A 27,933-nucleotide genomic window follows, 5' to 3' on the forward strand; every position below is an offset into this window, starting at 1 on the left:
CCTCTCGCTGTTCGCATTGTGTATCAGATCACGCTTTCTCCTGTATAACCTCTAAAGTAGGAGTGTGTCTGAGGTGTTGATAGCAAGGTAATACACTGATAAGTACCGGGATATTTCAATTTTATTATCATTACCCAGCAGGCTGAGGGGCAGCGAGTGAAGGGCCGCCAACGTGAAGCAGCCAATTCAATAAGAGGACACTGGATATTCCTTTACAGGAGAGGAGAGGAAACAATGCGAGGGAAGCGAGTATAGAGGAAACAAGAGAAACAAGAAAAAAGAGAGCAGGAGGGAATGGGTTGGTAAGGGAGAAGATGATGAGAGGAAACAAGAAAAGAGAGGAGAGGAAATAAAGAAACTAAGTGAGGAAACGAGAGTAGAGAATAGTGGTGTGATGTCAGAGCAAAGGGTACAAATCTCATTTCCCTCGATGATTGACACAAGCTGGCTGCCTTCTGGCCTTGTGCGCACATTTGTGAATGCGTGTGCATTCTCTCACACACACACGCATGCACGCGCGCACGTGATGACGCCTTTCATCACAAACTGATACCGTAGAGCCCTTTAACTCTCTCTCTACATTTAACATTTGTATTTGCTTTAGTTTGGATACTTTCACATATTAAAAACATTATTTGATAAGAAGTTTCCATTAAATTCCAACTATACTTGCAATATCACACTGACAGAAGTGTCATAAAGCCTCTCAAAGTCAGTAATGTTTTTCCACTTTATCTTTAAAACAACAATCATAATTCCAGATGACATGCACCTATGCATATCATCAATATACAAGTGCAATTACATCTAACGGACACATGTATAATGTCAGTTGGTGGCACTTACAATCCCATTTGCCACTGAGGGATACCACCCACACATTGTTTTGACACCGAGTATATGCATTTTATAATAGAAAATGTCACAGGGGAACATTTACCACGTTGTCATAATTTGATTACAGTGTGCAAGAATGATACAGCTGTCGGCGCGATATTAAATACAAACAGCGAGCAGGTCTTTCCACGTCAAATCTGCACTTTAAGTGACAATGTCATGCCTGTCTGCAAAATTGCAGTGTCAACAACAATGTGCTTTTACATCATTCTGAGGGGGAAATGTAAGCTTCTGAGACAGGGGGCTGCAGGAGAAGTCACATATTCAATGTAAAATAATTTGTAAATGTGCTCATAACCATTAGTTTTGTTCTTTAAGAGTAATGATGGGAAGCTATTTGTTTGTAAGGGGGCTTAGACACAGAATTTCAGGGGTTGAAGACGTTTTGATGGTGGCATTATGGATACAAAATATCACTTTATGCAGGTAAGAAAGAAAAAGGTTTTATCATTGTCACTGTCTTAGTCTTCCACGGTACACTGGATCCCTTCTCTGAAGGACAGAAACATAAACAGTTGTGAGTGACAGGATCAGAAAAGAAAAAGGGAAAATGGGATCCAAATAACTACACTGGTACACTGGTACACAAAGAACACTCATCTTATTGAAGCCTTGCTTTTTGTTGACTGGTCGGAATAAATATTTTTCTTGCATGGCTGCTTTGAGTGTGTTACCAACAATTTTGCTGTTCCAACAAGCCGCTGAAACTTGTCAGATGGAGTTTTCCAGTGTGTCTGCTGAGTTTTGGAGAGGAACGAAGACAAATCCAATTGTTGTTATAAAAATCTCTTGTCGACTGTGACTGGTATGTTTATGCACGTCTGTCTACGTCTATCTATGTGAGTATGTGTGTGTGTGTGTGTGTGTGTGTGTGTGTGTGTGTGTGGTGGGGGGGGGGGGGGGGGGGGGGGGGCTGTCGGGAAATAAAGCAGCTAAAGTTGATTTTTTTTCCTCTTTTTCTAATGGAGACAGAGAATAGCAGTAAAAACTGCAGGCCTATCTAAATGTCTGTGTTTGGTGTGTTTGGTGTGTTTGTGTGCGCAAACACTCACTTCCCGGTCTGTGGGTATATTTAGAGATTGTTGACAAGCGTGAAAGTGCCACTCTAACATTTTATACGTGTAATGCCACTCTCACATTTTTTCTGGTGGACACATACACACACACACACACACCACACACACACACACACACACACACACACACACACACACACAATCAGTCACACATCAGGTATGGACAATGTAGAGACTTTGATGAATTAAACACTTTGGAAAACACACTGTGCAACATTTTATAAGTTGATGCGCCATTTAACTAAATTGCCCTCAGTGCATGAACAACCATCTAAATGCATGCTTCCATACTTGATTATGGTATTTAATGAGGAGCAACTTAAATTATGAAAGGCAAAAGAGAAAGCAACTCTCCCTAGAACCCTATGTTCATGTCCTAAAGCCCTGAAACTCCAGTTCAAATTTACAGCCTCTAAAGGTTACCCTCAGCCTCCGCCATGCTGGCGCTCTCTGCTTCTTACTCGCTGTTCTTCAACCGACCCAATTTAAAACAATTCAAAAATAAATGAAAACACACACACACACACACACATGCATATATACACTTATACACATATATAAATAAAGACTTTTTTGGACTGGTTTAAACTACATTTTCCAAACACTGCAGCTAAACCAGACCCTTGTGAAGCCTCATTTCACCAGCCAAAAGACAAAGAAAACACTGCTATTTAAAACTCTGCTGTCACATGTTAGATATTTGCCGTTATGACACATAGAGACAAAAATAGAAAGTAAACTGCATGTCTTTGCAGTGTGTGTGTGTTTTTTAGCATAAAAAGCGTGAGATGACCTGCACACAGGTCTACTCTGTATTCCAGACGGACGGTGTTTGTGCGTCAGTAGGTGTGTGCGTGTGTGTGTGTGTGTGTATCTCTGCAAGTGTGTTTGCTGATGTCCAAAGCAACAGTCAATACTATTGAAATCTACTCATTCATGTCTGGCCATGAGGCAAAGCTCAAATGTCCTTGTGAATAAGAATCACACCCATTTATCTATCTCTGTTCTCTCTCTCTCTCTCTCTCTCTCTCTCTCTCTCTCTCTCTCTCTCTCTCTCTCATTCGTCCTTGTCTTTCCTTTCAGCTGTAAAACCTTAATTTTGTTTCCAAATGTCTTTTGAATATCCACTCTCATGTTTCTCTCATCTTGTCTTTCTTCTCTCTGTGATATGAAATCTGTAACCAGGTTATTCGCTTCAGTCAACAGCTGCTGCAGTTAACAGGATATATATGCATCCGCAGTGAAAAGAATTATAGTAAGATTTGATAACATACAGACACACACATCATCTTGAAGTGGTTAATGGCACTTGGGCAATATTCAGAAACAAAATCAATAAGGATTGGACAAGCTTGTGTAACTGAACATGCAATCTTTGTGCAGCAGTCTAACTAACAACTAATATATTTTGTAGAATGTGTAACTTTATATACTTAAATTAATTACTTCATTAAAGAGGGACATCTTTCTTTCCCAGACTCTCCCTGTGACATTAATGCAATACTCGTGAAGAAAAAGCAAGAGGATTTACTTCTCAAATAAGCCGTTGTAATTTCAGAGACAGAGTCATGGCCGGCAGACAAAAATCATTCTGGAAGTCGGCCCTGACCTGTGGCAGGGATTTCTATTCATGGCAGCACCAACAAGGACCAGTTCAGCGGGGCCAGCTAATTCCTGGTACAGGCGAGGGAAAATGGGAAAAGCACACCATTCCATTGCTCATAGATAACCATCTACAAAGTGTTTTCTGGATCATTGGTAAACAAAATCCCTGTCTTGGCCTGTGAACATGGCCACATTCAGAATTTTGCTTTTCTTTGTAAATTGAGAGCATGTTAAGCAGTTTATCCGATTAAAAGAGTCAAAAATATAAGAATTAACATTCACAGAAAGCCATTACTTTACGTTGCTTAATATCTAACAGAGGACATCAATATCCAACCTACTTCAAATGAAACATTTTCATGTGCTTGATTTATGTTGCAACTGATATGGATGCTTGGTTCTGCAGCACTAAGCTTACCACAAGCCGGAGAAGCCGTTCTCTCAAGAGCTGACAATCTTCTCTTATGCCTCATATTCATCCATTTCTATTGAAGACATATGTATAATGACTTTTGGCTATTCAGAGACGAGGCACGCACTCACAAAAAGCTTACAACCCTGACAGATGACACCAGTGTCCCTCTGCTGACTGACAGGTGACAGAGATTGCTATCTGTCACGTAGGAGTATGACAGTGTGTGTGTGTGTGTGTGTGTGTGTGTGTGTGTGTGGCACCAGCCGCCCTGCTATGACTCTTTATTGCTGTGCTGGGCCAGCGTGTACAACAGCAGCCACTAATCTAGCTGGTTGGCAGGCAGACAGGCGGCTGGCTGGCCGGTTTGTACTACAGGCGGCATACAAGTGCAAGCCAATTAGCTCAAGTTTAACAAGGAAAAAGTGTTGCCAGGTACACTGTTTTCACTCACAGATTCCAAAGTAATAACCCTTTATTGTAGAGTTAATAATGATAATAAGAACAATGGGAAACGTGTTTGATGCCTGCCGGGAAGCGGTGTGCCCTGCTCTGCGTGGAGGCCAAAGGTCGGAGTTACAGAGCAGCCGACCTTACGGCTGAAGGGGATTTGGGAGGACGCAAAACCAACGGCCAAGCATTTGTTTTAACTTATCAAAAGGCTGCCAAGCATACAATATCAATATCAAACTGCTCATGTGTGGTCATGCAGATGCAGAGTGGTGTGTGTTCCCGCAGGTATGTGTGTGTGCATTTATGCGTCGCTTGGTTACATCAGGCCTCCTGTATCAGTCTCCTGCCTGGATGCCCGACTGGCTACACAAATACTGCCTGTCTGCAATCGATGGACGCAAAAGCATCCACAGTGTCTTCTGGGCTGGTGTGAGAGGGAGGGGGTGAATATTAGCTTATTTTCCAAGCAGGGAGGCTTGTGATCTGGCTCACGGTGTAATTGACGAATGGAGGGGGGGAAACCTGAGAGAGATATGATGTAGCGGTGGGGGCAGAGGTGGGGGTGGAGGGGCATAGACACAGAGAGAAAGAGACACGGAGCAATATGGAGAATAGAAAGTATCTGACACCCGACACAACTCCTCTCCCCCCCATTAGGCTAATTCTTTGACTTTCTCTTGTTGCCGATAGCATCTCCAAGTGATATTTCCCCCTGTAACGGCATTACCAGTGGATGCCTTCTCCAATGCAATCAAACCATTAAACACAGTGCTACATCCCATGCATGGAGTGATTTTTTCCAATAGAAAATGATTGGTCATGAGCTACTCCCCTTTCCTGTCATCAATAAAAGGAATAATTGGGTCTGCGCCCGTATTTGCAGGGAGAGGATTCTCCCTTTCTCTGTTTATTAGAAATAATCATCTATTTAGTATCAAAGAGAAGCATTTTTTGTTTTGCATTTCCATTTATTTTCTAAAATATGACCAGAGAGTAGGATGTTTCACATGATTTAATGGCGAAATCTCACTTAGTCACATTGAAATGACTTTCAATGATGAAACAATAAAAATGGACAGTTTAAAATGTCATTTTTTCTGGAAATATGCAAAAGATAATGAGAATAATGCATTAGAAATATTAGAGGTGAAATAAACGGTGTGTGAACATTTTTTTTTATCCAAGTTCTAACACGGTATATTGCACACATCAATCAGAGTCGCCCCAAAACCCAATCTGCGTGGCGGACAGGCTGCAATTTCCAGTGAAGGATAAATAAATAAATAAATAAATAAATAATAAACATTTGGTTAGTTTGATCAGCGAGACAGCCCTACAATATCCATCCGTTAAATGATTGCATCCGGCCGCTCGCACTTAATGACGGTGATTGTAACAGCGATAACGAGACAACAAAAACACAAAGTTTTAAAATGCAGACTGCGCTTTCTCTCCGAGGGGCCCGCTCTCCGGTCCGCGTGTTCAAACACTTGTTATTTACCGGCGACGCGTTTATTTCAATTACCGTCTGCATGTCAAATTAGCTCTCCTATGTAGGGTTTATTAGCACAACAAAATAATAAAACACACACAGGGGAGGGGGGAGAGGAGATGGAGAAAAGGGGGAGGAGGGAGGGAGGCAGGGAAGTGTGGGGCGAAGAAGTGGAGGAGTTCTGCGTTTAATAAAGAACGAGGAATTAGTGCATATTGATAGGACTTAATAGACCGAGGGGGGTCATCAAAGTAGTCGCGACTGAGCGGTCCACGGTTAATTTACTATCAGTGTGTCATGTTATGGGAGAGAAAGGGGGAGGGGGGGGGGGGGGGGGTAAATCGTCGACGCATTTAATATTCCTAAATATGAGAAGTGGATGAGAATATATATGTTCAGACAGAGAGAAAGAAAGGGGCAGAACAGGTGGGAGGAGGTGAGACTCTTTCTTTCTTTCTTTCTTACCGTCTCAGAGAGGAGGCGTTATAAACTTGGTGAGCAGCAAAAAAAATCCATTGTCACATTAAAAAATATATTTCTACTCTTGATTCTCTTAAAAAAACCCATCCTCATCTGATGAATTTGATTTGGAAGCTGCTCACCAGCTGTCTACTGTTACCTACGTCGCGATAAAAGTGAGAGTGAACTGGTTTCCTTATAATTAAGCAGGTAGGATTTTTTTTTTGTGTCTCGGACTTGGCGCTTCTTCTGAGCCAAAATAAAATAAACTTCTCTCCCTGCGGCCATCGATCCAGCAGAGAGGTGTGAAATGGACATTAATTTTAGTTCACTTCTCGCTGCGCAAAGGAGAGGAGCACGGGAGATCAATGGCGAGCAATAACAGCTGACTGCTGAGAGAGAGAGAGAGAGAGAGAGAGAGAGAGAGAGAGAGAGAGAAAGAGAGAGAGAGAGAGAGGGCAATCGAAAACGCTGACAAATAAATCATCTTTTGCTACTTTTCCTTCAACCTTGACACTTTTTTCTCTTCTTAGCGCCTACGGACCATCCCTGTGGGAAGGCTGGCGGGGGCACAGAGGGGGAGATGAGGCCTAAATGAATAAGCAAGATAAACACAGATGTGCAGAGATTTTCAATGAAATATGGAGGCTATACGTTGAATTTGGTTGAGAAAGCAAAATATGCAGAATTCCTCATAAAAGGCCCGTTTTCTGTTGTTTTATTTAAAACAATTTAATTCATATTCTGGGCTGAACATATGCATCATTGCATGTGATTTATATCGGTGAGATCCCAAGGCTCCGAGGCAAAGTCTCTGAATTATTACCAAACAGACTGGAACGCGCATGGAAACTTACAATTAAAACACCCAAAAGTTGCAATCAAAACCCAGCTTCCATAGAAACATATCAATACAAATATCAGGCTTCTATAGCGCGTTGTAATGTTAGAGGGAAACGAGCGGCGGCCTGTTAACCACTGATCTCGAAAGAATAATAAAATAATAAAAATGATCCAGGAACTGAAAACATCACTCTAAATGGACAGCAAGATCACAGAACGTTTAAATAGACTTGAGATACAATCTTGTGTGTGCGTGTGTGTGTGTGTGTGAGAGAGAAAAAAAAATGCTACTTTAATTTCTCCTAATTAATCATAAACACCGGCCTATTTAAATGACGGTTTAAATAGCCCACTTTTCACACCTAATAGGAAAGCAATGTAACAGAAATCAATCTGCCATATCGCTCTGAATGTCTCATTAATATGTTATTTCAAACGTATTATTAAAAAAAAAAGAAAAAAAGAATTAAACTGCTTCGCGTTAACTGGAGAAATATATATAGCTTTACAGTAATTATCAAAATTACTGATTCAATGAATGTGAATGCATGTAGAGGTAGGCTATATCTATATATACAGGAAGAGGAATGGGCTGTGTGTCTCATATAGCCTGTCAATAATTACAAATGCTCATTTTTCTTTATCAGCAAACTGTGTTAATAAGAAATATGCTAAACTCAAACTACCGGAAATAAACCATCACTGTAGGCTATTCTATTCACTTTATATGAAGCAATTTAACACATTTGTTTCTGTAACATCTGTCCTCCTGCCCAATGTTCCACTTTTAAAAGATAATTATTGCTCGCTAATGTGTGTGGTTGGGAAATGAAAAGGCTCGGCCGGTCGTTAGAAGTCAGGGCTGGTTGATCGGACAATCAATACAATCAATTTGGAAGGGATCCATCACGCTGGGTTCACTGGATCTGGATTCGGAAGTTGTGATTTTTAGGAACTATAATTCAATCTTCACAGTGCGGGGAGTTCAATGACCCGCACCGGGCGCACCTTCGCTCCAATAGTGTGTTTTTACGCGCTATTTATTGCTGGCAGTGAGAGGACTTTTCAACTTGGAAATTACCACTAATAGGTTTGCTGCATTTTTCCCACACTAGTAATTTTATTATACTGTTCTGAGGGGTTGCGGCTTTGTGCTGCAGTGCGCGTTGATCCGGGCGCGTATACGCTCACTTGTCTGCTTCAGTGGGGTCGTTCCTTATTTTTTATTTTTTTTATTTTTTATAGACGGCGTCGATGTGATTAAGACCAGGCGGGCGCACAAGCAGAGAAATAAAGGAGGGAGCACAAATGAGTGAAATATTTCTTCGACTATAAAAGATTAGAAGCAGTGAGTCAAACTAAATAATAAAGTCACAGTTTTCATTGTCTGCGCCCGCCACTCGAATACAAACTAACTTATTTTAATAAAAAGGAAATAAAAACAATTTAAATTGCATTTATCGTGTCTACAATATAAATGATCTGACGCGGGACAACACACAAATACAGAGAAAACAAAGGTGTGGACGTTTTTGCCAAAAATGATTAAAAAAATTAAAAAAATTAAAAAACCTTAAGTTCTGGTTAAAGTGTAATACTTTCTTCTTGATGAGACACGGTAGAACGCCAAAACGTAAATGATTAGTGAATGTTGTATCCGGTACTACCGACGTAGCAGCAGCGGGACCTGGCGTTTTGGGGAAGCCGATTTTGGCTCACTGTGCTCGGCCATGGAGCTGGGAGGCCCCCGGGACTTCCTCTGGCTGGGCGCAGCTTATTTAGGGGGAGGATGTAAATTATAGTGGCTCCCTAGTTAACAGGTGTTTCCCAACTGTGTGTAGGCCTGTGTGCGTGCGTGTGTGTGTGCACGCACGTGCACGCCCATGTTGCAGCAAGTCGCCTAATTCAAGCCGTCTGTTTCTCTTTGAGAGAAATTGAGAATAATTTGTTGCGCATTTGAGGACTTACAGTCACACACGCTTATAGGACAGGGTTTTCTCTAGTGTTGTTCTTTTTCTCAGTGTTTTGGTAATTTAGTTTTAATTGCTACGATCACATTTGGTTGAATAAAAATAGACATTGAAAACGACTTTAAAGATTAAAACGCATTTAATAATTAATGGTGTAAGAGGGATAATTATGAAAATGAATCATTATTACAGTACGGCAGTTGAAGCCAAATGTCATCATGAAATGCGGTTAACTAACCACTAGAACTAAAACTCAACTTTGAATTAAATATAATCAGTGCAGGCCTGCACACTAACGGTCATTATTGGTGATGGGGAAAGATCTCGGGATCACAAATAAAGTTATACATGTGTAACTCTTGTATTGGGAGGTTTGAGTATAATTCAATTATCTAATCATTAAATCTGAAAGGACATAACCCACCTTCATCAAACGCTATGACCAAATCAATAAGAAGAGCTGTAAAAAGTTGTAATATTAGTTGCAGTGTGTGACCGTGCACTACTTGTAATGAGCTAATGTCTGGTGATGGGGAGGTAAGCGTAATGGCATTGGCACACGCATTATACTGAACTATTCAAGTTTTTGTCTTCTAGAAACCACTTTCTTGTTCGGGAACCTCTGATATGCACACACACACCCACCTACCTAGGGAAACATTAACAGATATAAACGTAGACGCACTCGCGCGCACACGCGTGGAAGTCCGTGTCCAAACGGAGACAGACCGTGCCGTGACTTTTCTATTTATTAGATTTTTTTTTACGCGTGGAAGCGCCACCGCGCACAGCGACCAAAGCGAGAAAGTTTATTGAAACGACTCAATATCCGCTCCCAAAACACAAAGAAGCGGCGGAACTCGAAAAAGGCGTGGAAACACAAACTGTATGAGCTTCAAACCGATCAACAACAACAAAAAGAAAGTCAGTGTTACTCACCTCGCCGTGGTAGAATCCGCTTTTTCTGCAGACGACTCCTCGGTTTCCGGCTTCTTGTTTTTTTTTTATCCTCACAACAAACCGAAAACTTTTCTGCGGAGTGGCAATATCAGCAGCAGAAGCCCTTCAGGCTCTTGCGCAGCAGCACCGGAGATAACGGGAGGCGCTTTGTGGAAGCAAAAGTAGTTAACACCTCCCTGTGAGGTTACCAAAGCGCAGCCAGAGAGCAGGACAGAGAGAGCGAGGGAGAGAGAGAGGCTGACTTTCCTTAGACACAGTGTAAAGTGGGTATCAATAGCGCAATCGCGCGTGCAGCCCCTCCGCTGAAACACCGAGAGGGACGATCAGTGAGAGGAAAGAGGAGTGAAGGCGGTGAGGGAGCGCAGGATCGCAGAGACTGTGGCAGGCAGTGGTGGTGTAAGGGGAGGGGGTGGGGGTCTCACAGTGCTCAACAGCGACGTGTGTGAGGCTGGAGCTGGGCTGCGCGAGGCAGAGCGGGGAGTGTGGGGGTGGATGGGGAGGGAGGGAGGGGGGTGTCCAGAGTCCAGAGCGCTCCGAGGTGCAGTGCTGCCGCGCAGCGCTCTGCTCGTTCAGTGACTGACTGGCAGACACACACACACAAACACACACACACACACAGATAGAGAACACTTCTCTGCTTTTTCCTTGTATAAAAACAATACACTTTAATCTAAAGATCATTGCTGCTTATTCATTTCAATGTGAGTTTTATTTCCTCTCCGAATACCAAATTGACCACACACTGCTCCAACACTGCTTTTTTTATCGCCTTCAGAAAATCTGGATCACTGTTTCCTCTCCTGCGCGAGATGTTCAGTGTTCATGTCTTACATTTGTGTCCTTTGCAAGATAAAATATGCAGTGACTTTATTTGTTCCCCGATAAAGTCAATATAACAAAAATATGGATTTCTTCTTCTTCTATTTCCACAAAATTAAGAGTGATTACAAGGAAATTAAAGAATCGGAGTGGGCTTTCTAGTGTCCGTGTGCATGCGTGGACACTGTTTCTCAACACCCCCACCCTTCTGCCTCTCCCCTCCGTCTGGTGTTTCGTTCCCCTGGGTGATTTCCACTGCGCTTTGTGCGCAAAGTGAATGAATTATCTCTCTCTCTCGCTCTCTCTCTCTCTCTCTCTGGAGAGACTGCTTGCCATAAAGTCAATGAAGTCCACCTCTTAACAAAAAGAGGTGGACCAGACACTCTTATAAAGTGCGTCCTAGAGACTGAAGTTAGTGAGACCGAGGGAAGTTCACTAAACCGGCAGCTGTGTGGCAAAGCACGGATCAGCCTCAACTTTCAAGACATTTACAAATGGAGAAGCGTGTAGGCTACATTTGTTGGGAAAAGTCGAGCCAAATACTCGTGAGCTATTTTATAATTCCCCAAACCTCATGTAAAACTTTTTTTTGTGCAACCGCTCTTGGATCATTTTTATAGAAATAAACCCTGGCATCTGTGATGGTTTTTAATTAAGTTATCAATTTTGTTTTGGTATTCTAGCTTTCTATTCAAATGATGTGCACATTATTCCTGACAGCACATACTCTTCCATAAGTGACAACGCACTGACATCTTCAATCTGACCAGCAGTGTAACAAACTATCAGACTTAATCATGGGGGAAATAACTAGGCAAAGGCAAAACACACGTTTTACACCCAACTATTAGCCCTGGAATATTACACCTGTAGAATTCTAGATTTGTTAGGGGAAAATTTAATATGTAATTTGAGCATAAAGTGTGTATGCATGTGTCTGTCAGACTGAGGGAGAAGAGAAGCCTCCAGTCCAGCTGTCTTCCTCTCCACTACACCCCCCTGCTGGTCACATGTGGAACTGACCAATGCTCAAAGCTTCACACTAACTTTTTATTTCTGACTGAATGGCACAAATACATGGGCATGGCTTGAATCTAACAGGGACATAAAAGAAGTTCTTACAATCAAGCAAATATGGATTATGATAAACTAATCACTTTGCATTTCTTGGATCACGCACACAAAACAATGTGCGGTGGAAAGGGCACTTAGTGGGAAAAGGGCATTTTATTTTTTGATTCACATGACATTAATTCATGAAATACTGGGCTACTGCAGTAGTATGACAGATTGTAGATAAATTGCTCTGCAGATCGGGAGTGCCAAAAAGACTGATTCTACTTTCTTCCCAAATTTGATGTCTCCCACCTACAGTCCATCATACAAGATGTGACGGTTTTCAAATGGGATTTTGATCAGGTTCCACGCTATAATATACCAATGTTTTAGGTAACAATAGCGTGGGAAAAGTGAAGAGGTTTGTGTGTGTGTGTGTGTGTGGTCTCCATAGACATGAGGGGCAGTAGCAGTGCCATTAGTGCTGTGTTGTCTTGCTAATAGGCTCAGTTTGGAGTCAATGGGCTGACTGAGGAAGAGGACCATCCATGTATTAGATCCCTCTCTATTCAAAGTCTAATGCCACTCTTCAGTCCCACCCTCTGATGTTTTTAAATGCTGCCTCTGTGTGTATTGACTAGGAAGCACTTTGATAGCACCTGTTGCACTGCTAAGGCATCTGCATGCCCCCCCCCCCCCCCCCCCCACTCTCAAGCAAAGGCATTCCCCATGCAGATATCAGAGGCACAAGGGATACTATGGATTTGCTTAAAGGTGTGTAAGAAATATGGGATTTTAGGGCAGATTTAACCTAACTAGCTATGCAGATAGGTTAGTTATATTTGCCTAAGTTTTTAGATATCTATCTCTGCCTCCACACCAATGCACAAATGGACGTGAAGGGGATTGTGTTTGTGCTCACAGCTTTGAAAGGATATATTCCAAAGGTTCTACAGACCCAACTCTTTCCGGAATCAGGGTCTTACAGTACTCTGTACACCTCACTGAGAACAGCTTCTGTTGACAGCATGTTTTTTTGGATTGACCAAAGCCTGACTTTAGTCCGGAGAAAAGACACAGCCCTCCCATTCCTTTGAATGAGACCAGTCCAGTGTCACAGTGGAGGTGCCAACGCAGCAGGATCTGTCAAAAAAGGGTGAAAATGTTGCCGAATCGGAACGCCACACGTGTATTTGTACTGTAAAATAGTTGCCACATTAATAACCAGTCGTAAAATCCGAGAAATTGTTTCTCTTGTTTGGGTGAACCAACCCATTATGACAGTATGAGTACATCTCTTTATGCAGACATGCCCCCTCCACAATTCAGAGATTAAAAACCCAAATGAAAATATATATTTGGTAACGATTAGAATATCTTTTATTTGTCCACAAAAGCTCAGACCAAGGTTGGATGGATTATAATAGTAACATAAACGAAGATATTGGGCGTTTGGACTGAAAACAGCATTGTCAACATTGTGAGGCCCTGTGTTGGTGGGAGTGTGTTGTGCCAGGTACCTAACGGCGAAACAATAAAATATGATCCAGGAAGTCCGATAGATAGATCAATAAGGAAAAATACAACAATGTACAGGGGATTATAATATGAGGAAGGATTTTAACTCATGAAATTTAACTCTGGAAAGTTATCACTGCAGCAATCATTTTGCAACAGTAGAAATCCGGTGTTTACATGTAACAAGTAATCTACGAGGAATGCGCGCTTACAAGTATTTGTTCAGTTAACACACTGGTCCCATTTAAATGAAAGGGCTTCCAATTTTCATGCGGTGTTATCTAACTGAATCCTGCCTTAGATAGATTATCATTACATAATTTATCTTTTATGTTATTCTCAGTATCAATAAATACATTAACATGTTAAGTATATGAACCCAGATCCAAGACATGGCTGAAAACTCATCTTCTCCCACACCTCCCCTGGCTGGTGACATGCCATTAGTGTACAACATTGCATGTCAGCAGACACAGGTTAACATCAGGGCTCGTTCTGGTTTTCAGGAGATTTTCTTAGCATCCATCTGAACTGAGTCATGTCCTTGTGTTATGAAACCCCTGACATCTCCTCTGAAATGACGGCGTGATAATAAGAAGTCAAGCTGACAGCAGAGGGCCGGGGCTGCCCTCGCACTGCCTGCTTTCACCTCTGCTTGGCCGGGTTTATCTTTAAATTGAATTCCACTTTTTCAAAACTGAGCTAGGAGGGCTGGACTGAGGAAAGCAGAGTGGAGAGGGTGTGACAAGCTGTGGGTTTCTGCTTTGTTCATGTTGCTCGTCGGCCTGGCCAACAGGCATTTTCTTTAAATGGTGAAGCCTAGCAATCGGGTGAGAAAAAAAAAAAGGTTTTCAGTTTTTTTTTTTACTGGTTGGTGTATACACAGATAAAGACAAGGTTTCCGAGCAGAAAGCCCTGGTCTATTTTATGACTTGAACCCGTAATCCTTTGATATTTTAAGGCAGCTCAAACTTGACCCTCCCTAACACCCAGCAACGAAAGTAATACCCTGTTAGGTCCTTTACACCACGTGGGACTTAATTCCTTAAACAAACCATGTTTGAGGGTGATTTACAGCTAATCTGGACAGGCGACGGTCATTTCTATCTTTCCTTTAATAATTTACGATTGGTGGAATTTATAGCACCGGCTCCCCAGCCGTGCATGCCGCCAAATCCATATGTCTGTAATATAATGAGATTTAAGCGCAGTGAGATTATAAATTATGGTGTGATTTGTTCTCTCGCTGTTTGTCAGGGCATAGCCTTTGAGTGTGTGTGTGTAGCTTGGGGACATGGCTGGCATTTGGCTGCCACGACGCTCTAATTGCTGACGTACACACAGATAGATGGGACCTGATGGTTGGTGTCGCCACTGGAGGAGGGAGGGAGGGAGGGAGGGAGGGAGAGAGGGAGGAGAAGTGAGGGACAAAAGGGGAGGAGAGGAGGATGAGGAGGAGAAAGACGAAGGGGGATAGCAGACTTGAGAAGATGAGGACGGGGAGGAGAAAAAGGAAGTAGAGCATGGATGGATGGTTAGATAGATGGAGAGACAACTGAGGAGGACAGATATTGTCTTGTGGCGGGAGGCGCAGCTGCCAGCAGCTACACAGCCAAGCGGTTAACCACACTGAAGGAGCCACATTTAGAGAAAGCAAAGCAAAGAGAGAGAGAGAGAGAGAGGAGAGAGAGAGAGAGAGAGAGAGAGAGAGAGAGAGAGAGAGAGAGAGAGAGAGAGAGAGAGAGAGAGGAGGGAAACAGACTCCGCCACATTCATGTCGCTCTCAGATCCGTTGCTCCAGGGAGCTGTTGGAAAATGAAGAATTACATGGCCCTGATCAGATTACATTACAGAACAAGTGATTACATGCATTTGACTCGTGTACAAAAGAACAAAAAAAATGAAGAAAGGGAAAGGAAACATACATGATCTGATTAATTATGTAATTATGTGGTATTTGTTCTGGCTATGATACATGGGCAACAATCTGAGGGAAGGTAGATGGGTAATTACATCAATGTTTCACCGCTTGCCATCTAAACTCGCTTCAATATAAATGTGGAATTTGTCCCAGTTGTCACTTACAGATTTGGCTGCTGTATATTTAAAAAAAACAAAAAAAACATTCTCCGTCTTTATATTTGGTTTGTATGAAGAAAAGTGGGTGAAATATATGGCAGCTGATGAATATTAGAAATGTATAGAAAATAGATTGTTGGGTTAAGGTAATATATATATATATATATATATATATATTATATATATATATAAAAAATGTGTAGTATAAATATATAAAACCGTGTAATTGTGGTAAGAAATAGAAAAATTTGTAAAAACCTTTATGATAGCAATTTGATCATGATCTTGGTACATGATTGAATCATGTTGACACACTTACCTTATAAATAATGACACATGGCTATTCTTTATATGATGGCACACTTGATGGAAACCAAATCTATTTGTTGTTTAAGTCTCACGACTAACTGGCCAAATCCATAATTCAAGATTTCTTAACCTGCTTGATCCCTACTTTTTCTAAACAATTCCTGGCATTTGGGGGATGGCTTCTACCAATCTAAGCATTTGTACAAAATTCTATGTCCATTGTTAGATTACAAATAATCCTATTTCCATGGATGACGACAACAAAATCTGAAAATAATAATGGTGCAAAAATAGGGGGGTGAAATATTGTGTTGGCTTCAAGACCAGGGAAACATCAAGAGTGTATTTCCTCCCTCGTCACTCGGGTCGCTCTGTCATCTTCAAACATCCGCGGGGAGTGACTTGTTATTTGCTCTGAGCTGTCTGCATGGTTTGGCTTTTTGATTAGAGAGAGATGGAGCGGGAGACAGAGGGAGAGAACAGAGATAGTGAAGAGAGAGACAGTCTTGAGGCACATGTCAAGCAATGTCACAGATAATCACACATTGTCTTAAAATAGCTTTGAAAATGACAGTGTTGGGGGTGGGCTGGGAAGGGTGATGTGGGGGTTTAGGGGGTGTGAGAGATGCATCAAAGCACATGTACTGTAATTAAAGACCAGACAAAGTTAATTTCTGGCAACTCCCCAGGGGAACATTTATCCAGGGCAACATATAAAAAAAAATGTCTTATCCATGAAAAATAAGAGAGGGGTAGGGGGGTGTAGTTACATGAGTATCTAACACACATCAGCTTTGTTCTTTCAAACAGAGATAAATATATGGGGGGGGGGGGGCTACTACAGTGACACATAGAGAAAGAGTAATTTCCTCAGTCAGTCAGGTGAAGATGGTGAAGTGGCCTCCTATCATCATCTAGTAAAACCATCCTATTTCATAGTCCAAGTAATCTCCATATTACTGCTTGAGCTGAAACTGTCCATGCTGCTGATAGGATGGTTTTGATGACTGGAAATACATTATCTTTTTTTTTCTTGAATGAAATCATTGTCTGGTTGTTTGCTCACATTGAAAGCCATATTTTCCATAGTCAGAAAAATCCAAATTTGGGGTTTGTGTAGCGGAGGTGGGCCAAACAAGCAGCATTCAATGGCATACCATTCCAATCAAGGCATCACTCTACTTGTCTTAAAGTGCTCATATTATGCTTTTTGGCCTTTTCCCTTTCCTTTATTGTGTTATATATCTTTTTAGTTCCTGTAATAGGTTTACAAAGTTAAAAAGCCCAAAGTCCACCCCAAAGAGACTTACCATCTCCAACAGAAAACACTGTTCACAAACGGCTCAAACAGCTGTGTTGTACTCCAGCCTTTACTTCCGTGATGGACACGCATTTTGCGTCACCTGGTAACAGAGGTTGTAATGCTCGCCTAGCTGCTAGTGTGGCACACCCTGAAAGACCCCAAGAGTTCAGATAGTTGTACCGCCATGTCCAGGAGACCGTGCGGAATAAAAATGTTACGTTTGAAAGACTAATTGGTTAACGTTTAAATAACTAACCACTCTGATTCATCTTCCTCCAGTTGAGGTTGCAAAGCTGGTTCGGGTTGTTCTGCCTGTGTTTCGAGTTCAGACTCGGGTTCGAACACGTAGGAAGCCAACTCACAGGGTGAAAAGAGGAGCTGCAGCAATGTGCAGTACAACAAAAAATATGGTGTTTTTTTTTTTGAAAATCAAACCATGTAAACCTATTCTGGTCCAACCTCTAAATATAATTATGAACCCCAAAAATGAGTACGTATGAGGTCTTTAGAAGCTCTGTTTTCATTTTTGAAATCAGACACACAGTGGTACCTCTTATTGAAAATAAAGTTTAGAATTTGTATTGTATTTTAAGATAGAAGTTGTAGGTTTTTCTCTGGACTTCAATACAGTTCTAGTGACCATCACAGAACATGTGAATCATTTCTGCATTGGTCTCAATATTCAATAGTGGTGGATAACACTTGGTTCGAGATATTCCTACAGTACATATAGGAGGCAACGCCTTTCATCAAAAGAACAAATTGAGTTTTGTTCAATCACACGTTACGCAGGAGACATTGCAATGGTTCTTTGTTGTCGTATTACACCCTCATACACTGTATAATACATTGTTGTCCCTCATCGAGCTTGAGGTTGCAGTGATAGCACCACTTCTTGAAATGAATGCACTACCTTAGTCTGTGCTTACAGCACTTATGTTAAAGATGTTGCTGGCATTATTAGCATTAGTGGGTAAGGGAAAGGAACAGGGCTAATGATACAAAAATGTGTGCTGATGTACCGTAATAGAACTTAACTAACTTTTACAATAAAGTAGATTATACTGTAACTTTTGCTGAACAGCGGTCACTGATTGTCCTCATATTCTCTTGAGTCAATTGCTTTAGATCATCAGGTGATATGGCTGAGCTACAGTGGGAAACCCCCCGTGAGTACTGAATTGAGTAAGAGAAAGAATGTGCAATTTATTCTTTCAAAAGTCAAACAATGTTGCTTTAAATACTGTATGTATGACCTGTTTTCACTCAGCACATTCACTAACTGCATGGAAATAACTAGTGTTTTGTAAAATCTGTATTTGACAGCTGAAACATGTTTCACATATGCTACACAGTGTCAGCTGTCACTAAATAAAAAGAAAAAAAACAAAAAAAATTGTAATTACTAAAATGATGGCATAAACAAACAGACTTTTGTACCTCTTAAGATCACTTTTATCTTTTTTGTCTCAGAATGATTTGTCCATCTACTCTATAGCCAGCAGAAGCTGGTAGTTAAGCTAAAAATAATGTTTATTCCTGCAGACGTTTAATGGTCCGTCAAATGGGATAACAAGGACGGCTGATTTGTGGGCCTTTCTCTGCAATTACCCAGCCTTCCCACTTCCTCCCTGTTTAAATTAAACAAGCCATTGATTTTATGCTGAATATTATTGTGCCATATTCCTCAAGAGTGCATTTGATAGAGATATGGAGTGATTGGACTCAGAGACACACAAAGACAGCCAGATATATATATAAATATATATAAAGATTGAAGCAAAGCCAGGGGGAGAAAAGCAGATTGAGTGGGTCTGTGATTTGGTTTTAAAAAACATATTAATGACAATTTACATTTTCTAAGCTGATTTACATAAATGCTTCTTTTGGTCCACCGCCAGGTCACCTACAGATGACCTCATAATATACAGAAAAGAGATCAAAATAAATAAAAAAAATTCCACGTCACTAGGTTATCTTTCTGTTGTAGCCCCTTTTATGGGGATTAAAGGTGATTGATATTAAGCAGACATTTTCAACCTGCAACATACAATCTTTTCTTCCACAAATTAAAAATAAATCTCACCTATTGCATGTATCTGTCAAAAGACTAAAGAGGGAAAATAATTTAACTTTAGACAAAAAACAGCTGTTTAGAAAACAGCATTAGAAAAAAAGGAGGCAAAATGGTTTAGTGCAGAATGCGCAATAGTATATAGTATGTGCAATGGGCAGGTGCATAGTCCAGGATGTAGGTTAGTGCAAAGTGTGGTGAATAGGGTAGTTAAGAGTCAATGTTAGAGGGGTTCTGGGGCCCGGTTGGGGAGGCTGACTGCAAAGGAGAACAAACTGTTTTTGTGGGGTGAGGTTTTTGTCCTGATGGAGCGCAGGCTCCTACCAGAGGGGAGAACTTTAAACAGTTTGTGTCCGGGGTGAGAGGGATTTGACTACAATTTGCCCTGCCCGCCTCAGTGTTCTGGAGGTGTAAAGGTCCTGGAGAAACAGCAGATTGCCGGCAATCACCTTCCCAGCAGAGTGGAGGACTCTGCCCTTATCCTTAGCCGTGGCAACAGCGTACCGGATGGTGATGGAGCAGGTGAGGATGAACTCAACGATGGCGGTATAGAAGTGCACCACCATTGGCTATGACAGGTTGAACTTCTTGCCACAGGAAGTACATCCTCTGCTGGGCTGATGTTCAGCTCCCACTTAAAGTCCTGGGAGATGATGGAGCCCAGGAAGGGGAAGGACTCCATAGTGTTGACTGTGGAGTCGACTGTAGAACCCTTAGCAACAGAAGTTGCCGAATCTCATTGTCTCTCCAGTTAGATATTTTTGTAAGCATCTTTGTGTAAATCAGGCTTCTTCTTCTTCTATAAACAGCATACAGCCTGCTCAAGTTTCCGACCCTCTCAGTTGATGATGCACCACCACCAACCTGCATGTTTTATCAAAGCTCTCTGTGTCTACAGACACAAGGCATATTTATAAAATCTATGTTTTGTAATATCTAGCAAACGATTTAGAAAAAAGATATTTTACTCTGTAATATACTGTATGTACTTGCTATTTAAGTTAAAAATAACTCTTGGCCTGCGTACTTTAGGTGCACGTGAACACTCACACAGCCTTGGATTTCTCCTCCACTGTATTAGCCATGCTTCTGCAGGCGATTACGTTTCATTGTTGTGTTTGAAGGAAAAATGAGATCACCTTTGACAGGTTCATCTAGAGGCATTTTGCCTGACTTGGCGGCCTGACAGTCAGCAACTCTATTAGCCATGTGTTTTCATCCAAAACACAGAACTGTGTTACCAAGGTTTCTAAGCACATGCACACGAGCAGACACCGCAGTCACTAAGGAGTGAAGATTACACAGAGAAGTCAAGTGACAAATTCAAGTGGCCAGAAGAAATATCAATTCATTTAGGACCAGTGAGCAGCAAGCCAGCTGTCAGAGAGAGACGGAGAGAGAGATCAAAAGGGCTTACCCCTGAAATGACAGATGCATTAGAGACGAGCGAACGACAGTTAATTTTGTGTGTCTGAGTGTGAGTGTGTTTATTCTGCAGCATCTCCAGTGTGTCTTTGTGGTCGACACGGAAAAGTCAACCAGTCAAGTGGTTAGACCTGTCCATTGTGTTTTAGAATAACAAAGAAAGATAAAAATGGTGTGCTCAAGAAGGACTGTGTCTCTTCAAGTTTGAAGATGAAATCCAGTCAGTAAGTGTTGACACTGTTAAAACACAACCATTGGGTATGCTCCTTACAGTCATCAGTCTTGTTTTTTGTTGTTTTGTTGTCACACATGTTCCTTATTCTATGTGAAACTGGCCAAATATAATGATGGAATGTTATACCCATCTTGGTTGTTTGGCAAGGTGAACCTGCCTCTGTTTTATTACACAAATTGTCACAATAATCGCATCGGAGGATAAAATGATTTCCACATTTGTAAAAATCTCAGCTGTAGCGGCACACATCAGCTGGACTATGGTTTGGCTACGCCGCTTATCTATTCTTGGTTGAGGGTGAAAACAGGCTTTGGCCTTCTTGTATTTGGTTAAACCAACGGTCCTGGGCTGCACTAGGACCCAGATAGTGGAGATAGCGAAAGGGGAAGTACATCTTACACAGAATGCTGGCTTTATCCCAGCACCGTATATACGGTTAGTCAGACTAGTAGGAATATACGTAGCCCCTAACTTGGGCAGCGTTATAGATAAGAGATAGTACTCTAAACATGGGTTCTTGGGAACAGAAATCTAAAAAGGCACATATTCTGGGTAATCTGGGTAACCCTGAATCCTCCATCCCCTGCTTACAGTGCAGTACTGGTCACACACTGTATTGACATTGTTTCTTTCACTGAGTATGTTTACATGCACACCAATATTCCACTCTTATTCCAAATATGACAATATTCTGAATTTGATACTAGTCATGTAAACAGCATATTCTGATTGGATATTACAAATAAGGCCTTATTCCTAATATAGCATTATTCCGATTAAGACATAGGATATTCTGTTATTATTCAGGTTTTAGAGCCATTCTTTGGACGTAAACTATAGAGGGCATTCGGAATATGCGTCTCAATCAGGGTTGTTACAGCAGGCTTATAGTCAGCTCGGTGCGTTGCTATGGTTGCAGTACACAAACCAATATAGAGTTTGCAAAGCTGTAGACCCGATAAGGAGGAGAAACACAGCTAGTTTTAAACATTATCAAAGACTTGGATATCAACAGTTTTTTGGACATTTCTACGCTGAACTTTTCAAGAAGCTGGTTTAAGGAATGAAAGAGGGATGCTGTGTTAGCACAATCTAACCAGGTGCCACCGCTGGTAAACTTTGAAGAAATCGTATTTTGTACGGCTACAATGTAGAATATTGTTTTTTTCGGAATAGTGGCAAAAATCTGAATATTATGTGTATCTAAACGTAGTCAGTGTAATAAAGAACATGGATCGAGATGTGCAGAAGGTTTGCAGTGGAGAGGTCTACGCTTGGTGTGTGTTAGTGAAAAGGAGATGACTACACTGAGCCCACTTGCTTCGTGTTCCTTTGTCCCTACGTGGTATTACCCTAGCTGCCGTAGGTCTGCACGATTATGGCCAAAATGATAATCACGATTATTTTGATCAAAATTTTGATCGCGATTATTTTCACTATTATTTGTTGATTTTAGCCAAAACAAATTTTATTGTCACATAGGCTATTTATAACTGCAAGAGGGAGTGTGATGGACTCTACTCAGAGAGACGGCTGACTCATCATGAACGGGTCCAGCACGGGTCGAATGGCGGATACACACGACGTGTGTATGAAACGTCTGTATCGTCACTGCGCTGCATTTTTATGAACTATGATATTCTGGCCATGGGTCACATCTCTGGCCCAGGTCCAGCAGCTCCGTCTCTCACGCTGTTACTCTACCAACTGAAGTTAGTTGCATTCAATAACTTCTTCTGTGTTCTTCGCCGTGGCGGCCGCGATAGCAGAGTTACCCGCGGAAACACTGGTACAAATACAGGTTTGCCCCTCGTATTTAACAATATACAGCTTTGTTAATAAAAAACTTAAACTGTAGATAAGTAAGAGGAGAGAGAGGAGAGGAGAGATCCCACACAAGCACAGCTTTACAGACAAAATGGGTCACGTAACGCAAAAGTAAACCATATCCATATAAACAGCATTGCAGCGGATGCGAGGACATTAGCACCGGTGCGTCCTAGAGGAGCTAACAGCTAACAGACGCTACTAGCTAACAGCTAACAGACGCTACTAGCTAACAGACGCTATAGCACCGACTAGCACTGGTCACTGCTGTTGTCTGAAAAACAACAGACGGGACAAATGTTGCGTTTACTGGCAAACTGGTAAACCTTGATACCAACGTATAACCGACTGCTATCTGTTGAGTTTTCCTCCCGTTACCCTGTCCTCTGGGACTGTCTACATCTTGAAACTAAGATGCACGGGGTGCAGTGAACTACTCTGACTGGCTCATGAGCAGACGGTAGTAGCGGTAGATTGGCTTTGCAAAAAACCCGGAGCGTTCTATGAAATGACGCTTTAAAAAAAAAAAAAAAAAAAAAAATCGCTCGATCACGCAAATTTGATCGTGAGAAGTCAAAATCGTGATCGCGATTAAAATTCGATTAAGTGTGCAGCCCTAGTCTGACGTGTTAAAAGGAGACAGTTAATGTGGTTTGGGCATCTGATCAGGATGCCTCACAGAAGCTTACCTTTGGAAGTAGTCTGAGTTTGTCCAACTGGGAGACCACATGACAGACACAATGAAAGGGTTAAATACGTCCCATCTGGCACCAGCCCAAAAAGAGCTGGAGGACATGGCTGGGGAGAAAGACATATGGGCTGCATTTCTTAGACTCCTGCCACCGCAGCCCAGACCTGGAGAGCAGTGAAAAACCATACCGCTGAGTTCCATTGTTACAGAATACAGTTCACTTAGTCCTGCTGTTCCATTGACATGCATTGTATGTAAGTTAATCCATAGTTTATTGATCTTCACACGTGTTTATAGCATTCATCCTGAATAGAAATCAAGTCACCGCCTTATCTATGTTTTATAGTTACCATATTGTCATTGTAGTAAACATGTGTCCATAATGGCCGTGTGATGGTACTAATAGTAAAATCAGAGCAACATTGCCTATAATGGGAATGGTGCTGCTTATGGCTAAATCAATATTCATGTATATATTAGGCCAATATTTTGTGAGGAGCAATTACTGCTGTACTGAAATGGTGTCATTGTGTGTAAGACAAAATGACTTGGAAGTGTAGAACATTTTGATTAAGGCCTTTTCAAGGTGATCTCAGGACATTTTTATGTGTCACTTCGTCCCTCCTCTCCTCCCGTCTCTCTCATTTCTTTGATGAAAGAAAAGGAGTGTACAGATGTTGAAGTGTGCTGACATGTCCTTGTGGAGGGATTTCAACCATGATGCTAATAACAATAATTAGCTCCTAAGTGTTTGTAAGGGGGGGGTAATATTCTCTCATTGTGCTTGTGTGGATGAGTGTGTGGTCCAGGACAAATGGCTTCCCCTTGTCTTTTTAAAAGAACAAATTAGCCATAATTGCTCGTTTCAGGGGTCTGGGGATGAAGGCAGCTTTTTGCTACTTCATTATGCCTCTTAACTCTCCAAAATCTCCCCCCCACACACACACTTACACACACACACATTGAATCTATTAACAACATAATATTGTGACTATTTATGAGCAACACAGCAATTTAATTGAATCAGAGTACATTTACTTCATAATGAAAATTGCTGAGTTACCATGAATAGCAAGTAAAATGGCACTGAATGCCACTGTTTATGAGCAAAACTCCTAGTAGAATAATTAGAGGTTAAAATGTTGAGCTAGCACAGGCAAAGAATTGTGCTGTTTAATTGAAATACATTGGGATTAATACATTTATCTTTTACTTGGAGTGAATACATAGGAACTAAATCCATACACCACTTAAAGCAATCAAGGGGAGGACATTTTCTGATGTGCAAAGACAGACTCTGCCATCAGCTTTGATTAGTGTTACAGTCCGTCTTTCTCGGCCGTTAGATATTTGAGAAATTATTATTAATAACAAAATAATTTCCACAGATTAACCCCATTCTGGCTCTATTCCTGATCTCCCGGCCTTTAGGAAATTGATCTGGGGAAAGATTGATGGCTCTCCTGCTGTTTTAAAACGTTTGTCCTTGCTGGTCTGTTTTGTTCTATTCAACTTCTATTGTACCGGCGTTCCATTTCCAGACGTCTGTTTAATGATGCAGATGTATCTCTGAATGTGACATTGAAACAAACTCAAAGTACATTTGACATTATGTGAAGTTTTGCATCAAAATCACCTATTTAATGCAGTGCATTTAATGGATTATTAGCATTAGCAAAGGTAAGATGGAGGATAAGGAGGAAAGGTAAGATGTAAATGGGCTGTTCTTATAGTGCTTTTCTAGACTACTGAAATCACTTTTACAATGTACAAGAACCATCCACACACATTCATACACCTGGCCGAGGCTGCCATACAAGGTGCCACCTGCTCATCAGATAAACACTCACATGCATTTACTCTCCGATGGCGCAGCACCGGGGGCAACTCGGGGTTCAGTGTCTTGCTCAAGGACACTTCCACATGGGACTGCGGGGCCAGGGAACCACAAACCTTCCGATTGGCAGTCGACCGCTCTACCACTGAGCCACAGCTGCACAAGCTGTGGCTCAGTGTAACAATGCAAATTGAATTGAACACACAATTGAATTGCGAAAAAATAAATTTGATACAATCCATCATTGGACTGATACAAATCTAAATCAAGCAAAAATATGTTCACTCTTTAAGATGATATTTTTTGGCATTTTACATTTATTAGAAAGGGACCGTTGAGAGCTTTGCATCGCAGATTCACTACACAGCGTGTGGAGACAGATGTGTACTGAAAACATAAAAAGGTGTAGAAAAGCTGTAAGGCTGCATTCAGACGGGCAACAACACTGTGGGAAAAAGTGAAGCACCCTCATTCATTTGTTGAGGCCACGTCGCTGAAGCAGCAGGTGCACAGAGGCAGAGGAAACTATAAAGAGAACGATGGGTCGTCTGGCAAAAAATGTTTAATTGGGGCTCAACTTTTGCCAGAATGTAATACGACTTAATGCCAAAAGGGGCTGTGTTGCCCAATTAAAAAGGTATAAGAATTATAAAAATATAAATTCAGACTTTCAGACATGCAAAAAAGTTATTTTTTGTACTTGACACCATCTCTCTTCTCCCCCTGAGGTCTTCTCCCTTTAGCCTATAATTTTAGCTTTGCAGGTCAATGTTGAGTGTCCCTGGTTACAGAGCCTGAAAAGGTGATTTTTGGATGTGCTGCCATCATCATAAGTGTGTTGAGCTAAAGCATGACAAGAACATTGGACAGCAGCAGTAGTTGCCCTCATTATCCACAGGAGAAGAAACCTGATGTTACGTGATTTTTAAAGGTAAGAAAGGATGTCACTGCAAAGTGTGGGGGTTGACAGAAAAAAAAAGGAAGGTGTGTGGTGTTTTGGCAAAATATTACATTGGCAATAAGTAATGAGTAGAAACTGTGATCTCTCAAATGTCTTTAATGTGTTGGCTGTACCATTATTATAAAAGAAAATGGAAAGGAAAAAAGGAAAATAAAACACAAACACTACAGGTAGTTGCAACAAAATGTGTCTATTTCCTAATAATTTGTGAATTTGGCATAAGTGAGGAACCTATATCACTATGGCCCTCTGGGATATGTAGTTCCAGTAAGTTCTTCACATATGGGGTATACCCTGCAGTGTATCTACATCTTTAAAGAGCCTCATCTTCAGGGTCCTAGGGGTCAGCCAGACCCTTTAAAAACATCAGCTCCAATGCCCCATGGGACATGGAGTTCCTGATGGGTTCCAAGCGTGTAGCCAAAGAATTGTAAATGTTGACTGAGAGGATATCAGTTAGTCACCACAGTGGCTGTAGGGTCACCACGGAGGATTCCCATTTCCTTTAAGAGCCTAAATGAGCTCTGCACAAACAGGAGCAGGTGGATGGATGAATGGAGAGAGAGCGAGTTAGAGAGAGAGCATCCTTATTTATTGTTCATGCATTTTTAAACAGCAGAGCAGTGGGGTCAAATGAGTAAACAGGACTTAACCCCAAGGCAAGAAAAAAAGGAGGAACGAGTGCAGGAGAGATGGACAAATTGGATATGTCAGTGTTGAAGACTGTTGTAAAAGCAACAACGGTAACAAAATTTGGATATTATGTATAAACTCAGCAGGAAAAAGAAACCCCTGTCCCTTTCAACTGCCTTTCTATTTTAAGCATACTTAAAGTGTAAATATTTGCATTAACATTAAACAATTTAACAACTAAGACATAAACTGAACAATTTTCACAGACATGTGACTAACAGAAATGGAATATTTCCCTGAATGAGGGGGGATTGCCACTGCGATACATCAACCAATGTGCCCCTGAGCAAGACAGATAACCCCTAGTTGCTCCAGAGGTGTGAAACCTCTGCTATATAGCAATTGTAAGTCCCTTTGGCTAAAAGCGTGAGCTAAATGTAATGTAGGCACAGGACAGCGCTGCAGTGCAGCTGCAAAATAGCGTCGGGAAGGAACTTATTTTGGGTGGAACATGTGTACGTTCAAAGGTTGTTTTAGTCGTGCAACAGAAAACTCAGATGGACAGATAGTCTATCTTATTGGCTGGATTTACCCTGCAGAGATCTGAGGAGCAGTTAACCAGCGTCCTCATAAATCCACTGGAGTTTAACGTTACAACCACAGGCAAAAGGAAGGTAACAGACATCTGGCCGAAAAGAATGGAATCCGGCGGAATTTTCGTCGGCAACTGAGCAATCCGGGAAGTGGAACGTCGTGGACACAGACTAGTGCAGGTGTTGTTACAAATGGTCGGCCACTACGAGGACAATCAGCTGTCCTTTATGTCTTCCTTTAGCGCTGTCTTAGACGTCTCACAGTAAGGACAACAAACATTGCAATGTATTGCCCCGGCCACATGTGCAGTCCTCATGCCTCCTTGCGGCATGCCTTAAGGCACGTTCACGCAGATTAGCAGGGACCCTGGGGATCTTTCTATTGGTGTTTTTCAGAGTCAGTAGA

General features: G+C 41.5%; 1 protein-coding gene and 1 long non-coding RNA gene across 4 annotated transcripts in view; one reads left to right on the forward strand and one right to left on the reverse strand.

The window, feature by feature from the left end:
- rnf220a (ring finger protein 220a) overlaps positions 1–10,528 on the reverse strand; it is a 167,379-nt gene extending 156,851 nt beyond the window's left edge. For 2 of the 3 annotated variants that reach the window (XM_032530624.1, XM_032530622.1), the window contains exon 1: positions 10,147–10,528. The gene's annotated coding sequence lies outside the window, so the exon portion shown is untranslated. The remainder of the gene's footprint in view (positions 1–10,146) is intronic. The other variant, XM_032530620.1, reaches the window with a different exon arrangement.
- Positions 8,857–27,697, forward strand: LOC116698619 (uncharacterized). Its single transcript, XR_004334263.1, has 3 exons — positions 8,857–8,870; positions 10,012–10,014; positions 27,598–27,697. It is a non-coding gene; the product is annotated as an uncharacterized LOC116698619 (long non-coding RNA).
- Positions 27,698–27,933: the final 236 nt, after the last annotated feature.

The sequence above is a fragment of the Etheostoma spectabile genome, chromosome 12, assembly GCF_008692095.1.
Source record: "Etheostoma spectabile isolate EspeVRDwgs_2016 chromosome 12, UIUC_Espe_1.0, whole genome shotgun sequence".
Classification (NCBI taxonomy): domain Eukaryota; kingdom Metazoa; phylum Chordata; class Actinopteri; order Perciformes; family Percidae; genus Etheostoma; species Etheostoma spectabile.